Raw genomic sequence first — 15367 nt, forward strand, 5'->3', positions numbered from 1 at the left:
TGCTCCAGAATTGGAGACAAGAGGAAGTGAGCCGTCCTTGACTGCGTGCCCTCTGCAGTCCTCCTCCACACACTTCCCTGTGGCTGAACTCACAACACATGATCCAAACGGAAGTAGCAGACTGGGGCTCCTGCCATGCGGGGTCACTGTCCCACAGAGCCAGCCAGGTCCACGCACTCTACGCTAATCAGAGAACCCAGCAATTTCATCTATTGGTTTTACATTATGGTAGCCTACTATATCACCTGTGCTACCCAGTGCATTCATAAACACCTCTCTCAAAAACAAGGGTCATGTCGTCCAGGCATAGGAGAATGGGCGGCAGGTGTCATTAGCAACTAGCTAGCACAATAATATTCTAAATTTTATGAAATAAAAAATACGGAGCATAGTTTATGAGGTTACAAGTTCCCTGGTGGATACAATCCACCATGGCCTCCTAAATCGACTTCCATTGGAGAACAGCTGGTTTTAAAGTGCATGATGGGAAAGTAGGCCTTGGCCTTCGTCTTTGTCTAGAGAGCCGTTAATACTCCAGGCAACAGCTGGGATGGCCCAGGTCCTGGCACAGCCACTCAATGCGTTCCTACAGCCTTAACGAGCATACAGACTGAAGAAAAAGAATGACTTTCAGGATTTTTACTGGCTAAGCAAAGTGATTTAACATCTATGCCTTGGTCTGGTAGGAAATACCTTGAAAGATGCAGGATAATTATGGATTCCATAGTTTAAACAACTGCAAAACATGCAGGGATTTTGACATCAAAATCATTTTGACATTTGGACTTGATGTCATCAACTTGACATTAAGTCCAAATCCCGGCTCCGCCTGTCCACATGTTGAAGTGTCCTTGGGCAAGACACTGAATCCCAAATTGCTACCAATGAGCAGGCTAGCACCTTGCATGGCAGCTGCCGCCATTGGTGTGTGAATGTGTGTGCGAATAGGTGAATGAGAGGCCTTCATTGTAAAGCGCTTTGGATAAAAGCGCCTTATAAATGCAGTCCACTTACTTACTTACTTACTTACTTACTTACTTACTTACTATCATAGTGAAAGCTTCTCCCTGGTGCCAGTGCCAGAGATTCGCATCATACACCTGTCCATGGAAAATGGCTTTGGAGAATCGCTGTCATTTGTACACATTAGTCTGCCCGGTTAACACAGAGATAGTAATGATCTTGAACTCACACAGCAGCCACAGAGAGAATGTAGATCTGTGTGAAAAGCCCCCCCTTCCTGTTTTACAGCTGACATCTCAGAGTGGATGACGACACACCACCTCAAGCTCAATCTGGACAAGACTGAGCTGCTGTTCCTCCCGGGGAAGGGCTGCCCGCACCGGGACCTGGCCATCACCATTGAAGACACAGTGGTGACCTCGACTCGAGGAATCTGGGTGTGACCCTGGATGACCAACTATCGTTTTCCGCACGTCACATCCGCCACACGCTCCTGCAGATTCATGCTCTACAACATCGGCGTTGTTTGCTGGGGAGGAGCCATCAAGGACAAGGAGGCGGGCCGGCTCACTAAGGTGATCAAAAAAGCCGGCTCGATCCTCGGTCTGCAGTTGGACTCACTGGTGGAGGTGGCTGAGAGGAGGACCCTGAAGAAGGTTCTATCAATCATGGACAACCCACAGCACCCACTACACCAGTCACTGATGGCACACAGGAGCACTTTCAGTAACAGACTCACCACCATGCACTGCACCACAGAACGCTCGAGGAAGTCCTTCCTCCCAACAGCCATTAGACTATTCAACTCCACACAATCTGGGCGTGGCCACAGGGATTGCACTTATTAATAATGCACCATTATGATACTATGGTTTTTAACTGGAGATCACTTGGTGTACAACACATCCATTGTTTTTAACAACGTACATGTCTGATGTTTTTGGTCTGTCCTTATCTTGTATGTTTCTATATGTGTATTGTTGTCTTGTGTTGTTTTTATGGCTTTATGAGCTACGTGGCATTTTAATTTCCTTCGGGATAAATAAAGTGAATCAAATCAAATCAAAATCAAATCAGGAGGATTAGCCCTTTCCTCACTGATGAAACGCCGCAGGTGCTCATCCATGCCCTGGTCATCTCCCGCCTGGACTACTGCAACTCCCTCCTCGCTGGGGCCCCGGCGTCAGCCATTAAACCTCTGGAACTTGTCCAGAAAGCTGCTGCTCGCCTGGTGTTCAACCACCCCAAGTTCTCCCACACAACTTCCCTTCTCCGTTCTCTACACTGGCTCCCTGTAGCGGCTCGCATCCAGTTTAAAACTCTGACGCTAACTTACAGGGCAATGAAAGGAACAGCCCCCTCCTACCTCCAGGCCATGGTCAAACCCTACACCCCCTCCTGACCACTACGCTCTGCTACCTCGGGGCGACTGGTTGCCCCGTCACTCCGAGGCCCCTGCGGTCGATCGACACGGTCACGGCTCTTCTCTGTCCTGGCCCCACGCAGTGGTGGAATGAACTGCCCACTGATGTCAGGACAGCAGAGTCGCTGCCCATCTTTCGTCGCAGGCTCAAAACTCATCTCTTCAAGATGTACTACAACAATCCTCCCTCCTAAGCACATATTGTATTTTATTGTATTGTATTGCACTGTATTTTAGATTGCTATTCTTGCACTTTGCCTTCAGCACTAGATTATGCTCTTAGTCACTTGTTTTAGAAAGAAGATGCATTTGTGAGTTCTGGCAAGTAGTAGTACATTGGCTTTTCCTACGTTAAATGCAATTATTGTTAGTCGCTTTGGATAAAAGCGTCTGCTAAATGACTGTAATGTAATGTAATGTAATGCTTTACTCCTTGTTTGAGCACTGTACGAGCACTGTACTTCTGTGTGTGCTCACTCCAATAGACTACAATTTTGACCTCCCAGTGCCTGCTGTCCCCCCAAACAGTGGATGCGTTGTCTGTTTCGGTCTCTGCCATCTATGCCATCATGGAAATGCAGTGCCGAAAATGTTCTACGGACACACTCACCAACGACTGTAGAGATGTTTCACAACTAAACAACACAACAGACTCACCTCTCTCTTAATCATAATAGTGTACAGGTACAGTATGTGTATGTATGTGTGCCCGTGTGTGTGCATGCCCGTGCGCACATTGCGTGACCTGCTGTGGGTAGTGTTATCACAATAATTGGCCATTTAGTCAGCCCTAATTACCTAATTACTAATCCGACCCTGTCACTGTGTGCTCGAGACCCCTGCCAGTATCTGTGCCAAATATGAATGCAGTATGATGGTGTCCGAGGAAAATAAAAGCAAAGATACAGAGAGGCAGAGGTTTGCTCATTTATGTAAGAATAAATATAGCTCAAAAGGTTAATCGGGTAGGGATGCAACAGACAAAGCTGATGCTCACATCCAAAACGAAAGTTTTGGTTTTAATAGAATCCTAGCTGAATATAACCATCAAACACTTATTGAATTACAGAAAAGGATGGACTGCAATAGACAGGGTGAAGGAGAGCGATAAGCAGACCTACTGTATCATATGACGTGCCCTATGAGTCCATCCACTATAACAGCATCCGAATATTAACCAGCCCAGATAGGACCAGAGCAATGTTGGCCATACTATAAACACACTTGATCCTGACTTAGCAACTGGCGCAGTATTCAAACAAACCACTGCAATATGGTCATACACTCTTGTCTGACAGGACAGAGCTAGGAGGATCAGTGTGTTGTACTCCATAATCCCCCATCTTTTTCCCCAGGAGAGGTGGTGAGGACAGAAATTAATCACTGATAGCAACAACAGCCCTTGTAGGAGGACAGAGCGCTGATGCCAGTGGGGTTTGGGGACACGGCCCACAATCTCAAACCACATGTAATCACGCTCTTCAGCTTGCGGACGATACACTGCTTGATTTTCATACCAGCTTTTCCTCGAAGACCGTGGTGGTCAAGTAAAGACTTGCTCGTCGCTTGGTTTCTTCACAAGGGTGAACTTTGACAGCGGGTTGACTGAGCTACAGTAAACACATGGTGTGCCGGCTGGCAGCCAGGCGATCCTGTGCTGTCCTGATGTCACACACGCCCTGGCTGAGACTGCATCCCCTGGCTCACACCAGCACAGCCCGCCTCTTCTAGCTTCTGCTCCCCTGGTCGACCCCCTCCCCCTCTGTCCCGCCCGAGGCTCTGAGTCTGCTTCCTGAGAGCGGCCTCACACACACACTTCCCTTTCTGCAACTTCCTGCTCTGCTGGCTAGGTCACATGTCTAAAGCCAGGCACTGGTACAGCAAACACAAGAAAAAAAAAGCATTACACACACAAGGCAAGTTTATTTATATAGCACATTTCAGCCACAGGGCAATTCAAGGTGCTTTACATGAGACATTAGAACACACGCATGCACACAAGAACACACGCATGCACATATGCACAGACACAGATACACACACACACACACACACACACACACACACACGCACACATCGCTGTGGCATTCAAATTGTGCTCTAAATTGTGTATCCTGTTTAACCTGTACTTTCACCACATCGTCATCCTGTTACTGCAGGATATTTAAGACAGGGTTGCTGCTACTGTACACTATTGTGTGTACCCAACACAACCAAACCCTAACCTAGCCCATACACACTACAGGGGCTCTACAAATAACATGCTACACCTAAAAAGAGCTCTGGTCCGTTTCTCAAACACACAGCATTACCAAGCCATAATACGTCCTAATGGACTCAGTCAGTACATTTTAGATTTTAGTCCTTTAGCAGACACTTTTATCCAAAGTGACTAACAATAAGTACTTGTCTAGAGTATTTGTCTAGACTAGAGTATATCCCAGTCATCAACTGAAGTCACAGTGCTAGTGCTGGTACCAAAAGTTGAAGTAACATTGGGTAATAGTGAGAAACTGTTGGTGACTGTTCCCTTTACCACCCTGTAAGCACGCACCAAGGTCTAGGATCTGATGTGAGCTGCAATTGGAAGCCAGTGAAAGGGTGTGTTGGAGGTAGGAATGAGACAGTATGGATTCTTGCATTACGGTACGGTACGGTATCTAGTTACACGGTACGGTTTGTGGTATTTCACGATATACGGCATTTCACCTCCCCAACACACACACAAAAAAACAAGTATTTTACTTTGAAGGAACTACAGTGCAACACATGATGGAAAATACACACTATTGTAATTAAGCTCCGTTTATTAATAGCAAGCTTATATTAAATTACAAAATTAACTGTTGCAAGCAACTTGAAATGTGAAGTTTCAGCAGCACATTATTGTGTAATACCGTAAACACAGGGAATGTCACGGTTCTAATACCGTGGACATTTTATACCGCGATTCACGGTTTTACGGTATACCGTCTGTATAGGCAGCAGTGTTCTGGATACATTGCAGAGGTCTGATGGCAGAGGTAGGCGGCCTGTCCAGAAGTGAGTTGCAATAGTCAAGGTGAGAGATGACGAAAGCCTGCACCAGGACTCCAACTGGCCCTAAATTAGACCCTTGCCTGGATGAGAAAGCAACCCTTCTTACACAACATCCTGCTTTAACTCTTAATGGAAGAGACCATTAGGGTGGTGGTTGAATTTATAAAAGATGGCAGTAGAGGTGGCCGACTATTCGGTGTGGAACTTGCATTATTCACTAGCCAGTACTTGACTTCCATTTTCCTTCTAAATCTATATACTGCCCAGTTAGTTATGCATCTTGAATATCAAAGACAACACAACTCATAACAATTAGTGGTATAGGCCTACTTTTCCGTTCTGTGATTTAGTCCCCTTAGTATAGAAATGTGTGATTGTGGAATCCTCAATGACACCAATATTAGTCATTGTGTCAACCTAAACGGACAAGGAGGACAGAAGACATGCACCATTGGCATAACGTTTCACCAAACTCTAGCAGACGCTATTAGCAAGAGCCGCTTACAATAGTCCTCTCGTGAACAGGTGCCCTATTATTAAACTACTCTAAACAAATTAAAACTAGTGCGGTTTTATGTCTGCTCATTTAAAAAAAAGCTTTGACAATACGAAAGGGGTTTTGAACAAAGTGAAAAAGGGTGTGCCAGAGTGAGCACCTGAAAGAGAAAGCATGGGCCATGATTTGAGAAATGCGCCAAATCCACTGTATGTTTGCAATACCAACATTCTGAGTAATTTTGTGAATATTTTGATATCTCTCTGATCCCTGAATGTTGAATGCAGTGTCCATAAAAACATCAGTAAGTCAAGCTATAAACAGGAAACACGGCACAGTGCTCATATGAACTCATATGCTTAATTTCACCGCACTGCTTCAGTGGGATAAGAAGTAAACATGTTTTCAGGTGAGGTCGTCCACTCCTGCCACTCCTACTCTTTAGTCTACACTGTTCAAAATGTCAGCATGCATGAAGCATTTATCGTGCCAACCAGCGACTATCTTCTCAATGCCCTGCCCACTGCGCATCCTTTATCTCAGATGACATTTTGATAAGAGTCTAGCTCCTATCCACCTACAATTACAGACTGGGCTGAAATCATTCTCTGATACTTAATTTACGAAGCTGGATAAACCGTGTTATTTAATATGGGCACATCATCATGGCAACAGGGATTATGGTGCGGGCAGCAGATGGTGTTTTCCTCAAACGAATTCCGCTGATAAAATAACCAACGATTGACTTCGTATCGGAGTCGCTGGTGTGCGTATTGCTTTGTATTAACTTGCGATGGGGCAAAATAAACAAGAGCACCCAAAAATCGCCCATAAACAGGGAGGAAAGCCTGTGTTTTGGAAAAGCAGGACTTCCAACGCTTCTGTTGTGGTTGTTAAGAATTCATTAGATGTCTAGATATATCTCTTCAGACACAGAGAATGAAAACATAGTTCAGGCAGTGCATTGTGAGTTATCATGAACCAAGCTGGTCCTATCTGGAGACCATGAGAATAATTGGGCTCTTGGAGCCACCCTGATTGCCAAGCCTAATCACACTAGTGGACGGAGTCTCTGTATGTCTGTCTGTATTTCGATTTTCTCAAGAACTGGGCACTGTATGAAGTTGTTTCAGGACCCAAGGAAGCGCAGCGTCGAGTGTGAAGATGTTTGTATGAGCGGTTCTCGAGAAAGCTGCCAGCTGCAATAGGCCTAGCGGAGGCCAAGCAAACAGCCCATTCTGGACAGGCACATTTTGAACAGGCACTGCACTAGTATTCTGAAAGCAGGGACTAAGCCAAAGTCTGACAAAAAAAGTGTCAAGACCTATTTATCCGAGGTTTACAGTTACAGCAGCAGCCAGGTCTGTATTCAGTTTCTATTGACCGGACTCTGTTGGTCAGCCTCCTGGGACTGAAGACCATCCTGATCTCGCCAGCTGGATACTATCCATAGAGATCCATTTGTGCCAGATTGGAAAATGATCTAGCCAATCAGTGTTCTAAGAGGAAATACAAACAGCTATGTTGGACAGGTTTAGGTGTGACGATAGCGAGGAGCAGTTGAAGTTAGTAGGTGATAGACAGATGGTTCATGATCAAATCACCTGCCAAGTATTTTGGAAAGTGCCTGCCCTTTTCCAAACAGTTTCCAAAGGATAGTTCCCAGATGGTTATGTGAAGCAAACCACCTGGCACATCAGGTTACTGAAACACTACCAGCTGAAGAAGAGCCTTCACTGTGAGCCCAAACCAAACAAGCCTCATTACATTTACTAAAACAAGTGCACAGTGAACCTGTCGTCCCCCACCCATGATGCATGTTGTCAGCATGTACAGTTGTTAAATGTGTAAGTGGAGTGTGCTTTTCTAGTTTAGATGTATCTATAGAGGCCAATCATATTTTTAATTTGGTCTAAAATGTAAGCATTTATTTGAAGCAAGTCATGAGTTAATATATCAGTGATTAAAATAGTTACTGGTAAAATAAAAATAACCTCAATCGGTTTGAACTTTCTGTACGATAAAAAAAATATGTAATGAAAACGACAATCTTAATATAAAAAATAAAAATAAAAAGTACAGTGAAAACAGGCCTTGCAATAAGATGTTAATAATGATCATCTACTGTTCTACTGTTCATTGTGGTGATAATGTTGCTATTATCAGATGCTCCTGGCCCTAGTGGTACACAATTTGCTATTAACCAATGCATCTGTTGCTATTTGTTGCTATTAACCAATATTTTAGCTTATAGTCCATTGTTAACCCTTCAGACTTCTATTGTGCTTTAATGCTTTCAGGAGTAGCCCATGTTCTTGAAATGACGGAATGAGTCTTTGCAGCAGTGCTCACCAATTTCAAATTCTGTGTTCAGGAATTTGATTGTTTTACCCATTATTCTAGTGCTGCAGCGAGGCTGCGACTGTGGCCAGTTGTGTCAACCTACAGTAGCTAAACAATAAACTCAAGCTATGGAAACATGTGCGAATGTTCATAGTTGCACAATGTCTTCAATAGATAGATTTCTATCAATTAACACGCTGAAATGCGTGCGACGAATATAGTAATGGAGAGCTTATATAGCCTTTCCTATGTTTCCCTAGAGAACGTATTGTTCAAGACACTGGGGTTGTTTGATGTCAGGACGAGAATTATCTGCAGTCGGCAGGAGGAGCTATAGCATCGAGCTGGGCTAGGCTGATTAGAGAAGGGACGTTGGTGTGAGCAGAGCTGCGTTTGTCAAGAGGAGAACGTGGGATCACGAGTGTCTGGGCCTCGGTCTGTTTGGTGTGTGGCACCATCTTTAGGGAACTTTTGGAGTTGTCAACAAGTGAGACTTCATTGCCCTGCCTACCCGGGGGGGGGCCCGGGGAAAAGACGGTAACAGTTGTTTTATCAGAGACTGGACATTTTCTTCTTTGGACAGAGTTAAGTTAGGTCCACTACTGATACCTATCATCAGGGGCGTGCACAGATAGACACGACGTGGTGCTAGAGCACCTGCCCTTTGCCCTCTGGACAAAGCATCATACATGATTTGCCTATAGAATCAATGAATGATGAATCAAACCATGTTGAGAGCTCTTCCCAGCTAACCCATTATTTTCATGTAGGCTAGGCTGACCAATCACAAGAGGGCAGTTCCTCCCTTGGTATCCGCCCCAAATTGTCAATCAGATTTTCATGGAGCTCGCATAATTTAACGTCGAGCAAGAGAGGCCGAGTCCCACGCGCAGAGCTGCACTGCGAGCGCGCAGAAATCAAGTGCATGCCAGAAGAACTAAACTAAGCGTGAGGAGAAAGTGCTTGACTAGCAGATACTCGCGCGCGTGGTGGGTTGTCTAATTTGTGCGCAAGGATTTATATTGTGCGAGTACACAGTTAATATCTGCGCGTGTGAAATAACAATCTGCCAGTGAGTGTGTTTTACGCGCTTTTGACTTTTGACATAAATGTGACGCCATAGAATACCTTCTCTGGGGTAAGGGCGTCTCTACATTTGCAGTGAGGTTGTATGGGGGAGCGGGTGTATTGTAGGTTTCAGTATTTGGATGTACACACCCATTCACTTCAGGTCAGCCCCGTGATAGTTTTAAATCCTGAAGCTCACCTTATCTTACTCAGTAGTTTTACTGCTAAGGATGAGAGGCGAATTGCATTGGGGGCAGGGACTAGGATTCCTTTTGTCATCCCAGCCTACCAGAGAGAGAACAGTGAGGTATTTAGAACACCCTTATAGGCGGATACGGTCCTGTCCACTACATGTACATGGCATGCCATATACATTTTCCAAAGAAGATCATACCAGCCAGCTCTAGAAACTATCAAACAAGGTAATGTTGACAGTAGTCAATGTTGATTTTAGATAGATTTGTCATAGTTTGTGCTCTGCAGCAGGTAGAAATGCAGAACAGGGCAGAAAAATTTAGTCTAGAGACCTCATCGCTATAAGGTTTTTGATTAATTTTGGCAGGCTACTATCAGTCTTATAGTTTATCATGGTACAAAACAGATGGATGTAGAGCAACTACAGTATTTGCAAGTGAAAGTAAGTTTGCGTCACATTGTTACAGCCCCATACAAACCGTACACAAGCTAACCTGCACTAGCCTACCTTATAAAGCCCCCTCCACTGTCTTTTTACGATCTACAGTAGTTAACGTTACCCATGCCATGTCTAGCTAAACGGGCCACTAGCTAGCGTCGTTAGGCTAGTTGGCTATAAGTGCTAGCTACTAGCAAGACAACTATAGCTAGCATAGACAAGAATACAGGCTCAAAGCACAGAAACCTTTCTTTTGATAACTCAGATGTCTTTTATTTCATTCCGCGTGACTCTGTTCTCACAGACCCAGACCCGGCCATTTCAAAAACTCACCGGATCAACACAAATCGCATAAATCATTATCCTATTTTGGATTAAAAATTGTGAATTTTGCATAAAGGTGACAAGTTTGCACCCCTGTTAAAGTGCATTCTCAACCAATGAACGCAGAACTTCAGAGCACCCAGATGCTTCGTAAAAGCTGGGCTGCATGCGATGAGCATACGTCACAAGCGCGAGCCTCACTGCGTGCCTCAACGTCAATCACAGAACTAGAGAGCGCTGCTCTGCACGCTGTGACTGAACCCCACGGACTCCCCATCTAACAGCATGACTGACTTTGTCACCACGTTGGAAAACCTAGCCATACTCTATGTCGCAGTGGCTCCCAACCTTTCTTCCCTACAGCCTCCCTAACTTACACCTGATGGAATTGATATTTTATTTTTGATGGCAACGTTCCCGCTGAATTTGGCAAAACACCGGCAGTGTGTGCTTCCCATTTTTTTGCCCAATTGCTTTTCCAACCTGGGTCAGTATATGGAGGATTTTCAGATAAACTCTTTCTGAATGATCAAGCAATACCAACTGTCTATGGAAATTATGCAAAAACTGTAAGTAATTATGCTGTGTGTTTGTTTGCATATAGTACTAACGCTAGCTAGCTAACAAGAACAAACTCCCCTTTTGCCTCAACCCAGATGCTCGTCTCATCATATGTTAGAGTAACGTTAGTGGACTGAAATTGGTAGACTTCTAGTTCATCGAGCGGTCAAATGATTAAATGTTAAGAAGTGGACATCATTGGATTCCCCTCGGCCTACAGAATCTAGCTGTTATTGTTTGTAGTCGAATGGTGTCATATAGCCTGGTGGTGTCTAGCTAGCGAATGTAGCTAGAGGTAAAAGCATGCAACCGTGGAGATAATAACATGGGCACTGCCGCTATCATTTAGTCAGGGAGAGAGGACAATGAAAATTGTCACAGTGGCATCGAGTGTGGATGGTCCAGGCTAGCCAGCTACTGTATATTTGAGGTAGCATAGCGCCGTCATTGCTCTTAGCTGAGCTCATTTGCATATGAAAAAGCGCTCAGTCCGCTCAATCTGATTTCGTGGTCAACGGAGGGGCATAGAGGCATGCTAGAACGCTTATTCTGACTGGTATTTTTTTGCAAAAAATACTCACCTACATGTTTTGGGGACCCCAAAGACTTATAGTAAATTGTTGAAAATTAGCATAATAGGACACCTTTAATAATCCACGTCAGAGGAAATTTGGGCGCTTCAGCAGTGGGAAATTACATCAAAGGTTGGAAATGCAGAATATACATAGTAGGAAGTAAACATAAAATAGAACAAGTAATATACAGTACATCCATACTTATAGAACATGTAAAATATAGAATACATACATATATACAGACTGGATAGATATAGTAATACTCATACAGTACATGCATACATACATACAATACATGCACACCTCCACAACACTCAGGCACTGTTATAGTCTGATGGCCGCTGGCACAAATGAACGCCTGAACTACTCTGTTTTGCACCTGGGTGGGATGAGTGTGTGCACTCCAAGGAACTTGTATGATTCCAGCATTTAAATTTCCTACCCCTGGATGGTAATAGGGGTGGGGGCCTCTTATTCCTTCTGAAGTCCACTACCAGCTCCTTGGTCTTGCTGATGTTGAGTTGGAGCTGGTTCTCCTCACACCTTTCAATAAATCTCCCGACCACATGCCTGTACTCCGCCTCATCGTCTGCACTGATGCAGCCCACAATAGAGGAGTCGTCCGAGAACTTCTGGAGGTGGCACGCTCCAGAGTTGTGGCTAAAGTCAGAGGTGTAGTGGGTGAACAGGAAAGGTGACATAACTGTTCTTTTGGTGGCGCTCGTGTTGCTTATCACCACATCAGACAGGCAGCCCTGCAGTCGGACATACTGTGGTCTAACCTCAATACTAACCTATGAGAATCCTAACATTTAGAACAAGCACCAAAACAGCTATTAGGCCTGATTCATAGTCGACGTAAACAACGCAAGCTACGTTGTGAACGCAAGCTCCAACATGACTCGAGAGCTTGCGTTCTGTGTTTTGTTTTGTGGAAACGCAAGGAATTGCACTATTGCTTGCGTCAAGTGACAAATTTCGGCATGACACGCAAGGACGCAACGAGATCTTGCTCGCTTGCGTTGCTTGCGCTCATGTAGTTTGCGTCGAATATGAATCCGGCCTTAAACACCTCAATCTCTGAAGCTCTGATTTAGAAAGTAGACAGGCTCCTGAGTAGAAAAAGACTATACTTTTACTAAGACACCAATACAAGCATAGTTTTTTATGTACAAAGCAAAATGTACTTGGCAACCCATATTTCATCGGGTGGGGGACAATGATGGACTAACTGGAGGAGATGAACATGTATAATTGAGGGTGTATGAGAGTGAGAAAGAGTGCTTTTGTGTGCCTGTTTTTGTGTGCTTTTGTGTGCCTGTGTGAGTGTGTGTGTGTGTGCAAGTGCACGCATGTGTGTGTGTGTGTCTGTCTGTGTGTGTGTGTGTGTGTGTGGGTGTGTGTGAGAGAGTCTGCATGCTAAAGCGTGCGAGTGTGTCGAGTTTGGGGGCCAGAAAAGGGCCTGAAGACTAACAACTTTGCTCTCCATTGGCAGAGGCGAGCTTGGCATGCTGCGAGGTGCTGGATGCAGCCAATGTGAAGTTGAGTAAACAAAGGTCATTCTTACCGGAGGGAGCCGTGAAGTCTCACACCAGGGATGGATGAGGCGCCATGAAGCCCCCTCCCCAGACACAAACCTGCAACGAGACGAAGGTCATATAATGGGTATAGAGATACCAGTATACCACAGTACCACACCGGTGTCTCTCAATCAGTCCATCTCAGGAGGGAACCGGTTTGGATCTCAGGATGTAAACAGATGCAACTACAAGATGGATCAAGCTGCAAAATATGGCAAAAAGTCTCTCAGGTCTGCTTCTTGGTGTTGACCTTGGTCGACAACAATTAAATACCTCCCCTGATACGAAACGGGAGGACATCCCACAGGGCAAGGTCTTATGGTGCAGTTGGGATTTCAGGGAGTCCTACAGTACATTGAATCGATATGCATAGAGAAACAAAGTTCATATCTGTGTACACAAGACCATGTTCTCTGCAGCTCAGCCAAGCATTTCTATGGGGTCTCCAGGGAAGGGACAAAAACACACAGAGTAGTCAGGAGGTGATTTGAGCAAGCATGGGGGGTGGGGGAGGGGGGATTTGTTTATCCCATTATTTCAGTGCCAGGCCAGGACTGACCAGTTCATTTTTCCTGTACTGAGAGTAATCACTTGTAATCAGACTTAATAGCCAGACTAATGGGGGCAGTTTTCCTCCCTCTTTCCATTTCTCTCTTTGCCCTCTTTCTCTGTCTTAATCTCTACCTCCCTCTCCCTCCCTCCTTCTCTGTCTGTATGTCTGTCTCTCTCTAATGTTAAGTAATATAAATAAGTTTCTTTATCACCATGTAATTTATTCACATTATTATCCATGTTGATGTTACAGCCTAATTGTTGCTGTCTGAGAGAGAGGAAACGGGAAAGAGAGAGAAAGAGAGAGAGAGAGAAACAGAGAGAGAGAGGCAATGGGAATACCTTCTGTTATTCAGTTTCCATGGAGATTGAGTTATATTCAAAGGTTTTCGGTGAACCATTTAGCCATAAATTCTCAGAGCACACGTCAAGTAGTCTACCTCAAGCTAAAAAATACTTATTGAGGCAACAGTGATGCTGAAAAGAAAGGGGCACTCATGTACAGTACAAAGAGTTATGCTAGTCTGAGATTGTAAATCTGAAAGCATCTCGATATATATTTCAAATGATCCCTTCCTTTGTCAGGCTATGAAGAAGGCTTGCCTAAGTGGAAAGGGAAATGTGTAAGTCTGTGAATAACATGGTGTCAAGGTAAAAGGAAACTAGCGTTATTGAACTGATCCTACTGTACCTTCTGACAGGCAGGGGAAAAACACTCAATGACTGTGTTAGTGTCTACACTCTGTGAAAGGATTCCAGACATATTTTGGTTCTTCAAATCTGATTTTGATTCCGTCAGATTATGGTTAGAAGATTCTGGGAATATTCACAAACTTCCCAAAATTCCTGATGGGAATTTCATGAATTGAATTCCCATTCATTTCCATAAATTCCCGTTAATTCCCATGGGACGTTTGTGAATATTGCTGGAATTTTGCAACCCTACTTCAGATCAGATGTTTCAGTTCCAGATGTGAACAGTATTATTTATTCAAAGCTATGTCCAACTCATTACTCCTTAAAGTTTAACAAAATACATTGCTACACTTGTCCGATGTGCCAGAATGGCTGCCTGAAGAGAAACAAACCAGATGTAAAAAGCAAACATGTTGTCCCCCACCCATGATGCATGTTAATTAGTGATAATGAAGGATCGGAAATGTGATATTTTCTTAATTAATATGAATATATGCTATGAATGTGTCATTTGTTTCATATAATTTCTTATAATTTCAGAACCTTGCGGGTCTTTATTCGCCACACAGTGATGAACATAAACACAGTGAATGAGTGGCAACAACCACACACAACACACATACATCAGGCCCGTAGCCAGGGGGGGATCGGGTGGATCGAACGAACCCCCCCTCACGACCAATGGTCCCGAATTTAATACCAAAGGTCCGCCCCCACCTTCTAACAATGCTATGGCTGCCATTGTTAATGGTATTTTCTGCACCACTTTGTGCATGCTTTTATATCCATTCAACTAATTGCAGACACGTGGATGTGTTAATTGTTCATCAGTGTGTCTCTGATGTGCACATCACTGAGGACCAGGGGCAGCGCATGCACTTGGCATACAAAGCAATTGCCTAGGGCGCCGAGGCACTAGGAGCGCACAAATCTACGCTAGCACCCCCCCACATGATTAACAGTTCCCCAGCATCACCTCTAGGCCTAAGTGTCGCCAAAGATCAATAGCTGTGGAAAAGTACGTACGTTAGCCATGAAGTTGACGTGGGGCACCACATTTCCAAGGTAATTTCTCTCTTGATACTTCTGAACGTTTACGTGAAAAAGGGCGTA

At 44.4% G+C, this 15367-nt stretch overlaps 1 protein-coding gene across 4 annotated transcripts in view; it reads right to left on the minus strand.

Annotated features, from left to right (window-relative positions):
* The window catches only part of thrb (thyroid hormone receptor beta), a 78733-nt gene that overhangs the window by 17338 nt on the left and 46028 nt on the right, over positions 1-15367 (minus strand). For all 4 annotated transcript variants that reach the window (XM_084455257.1, XM_084455254.1, XM_084455256.1 and 1 more), the window contains one exon: positions 12994-13063. The gene's annotated coding sequence lies outside the window, so the exon portion shown is untranslated. The remainder of the gene's footprint in view (positions 1-12993; positions 13064-15367) is intronic.

The sequence above is a fragment of the Borostomias antarcticus genome, assembly GCF_949987555.1.
Source record: "Borostomias antarcticus genome assembly, chromosome: 21".
Taxonomy (NCBI): domain Eukaryota; kingdom Metazoa; phylum Chordata; class Actinopteri; order Stomiiformes; family Stomiidae; genus Borostomias; species Borostomias antarcticus.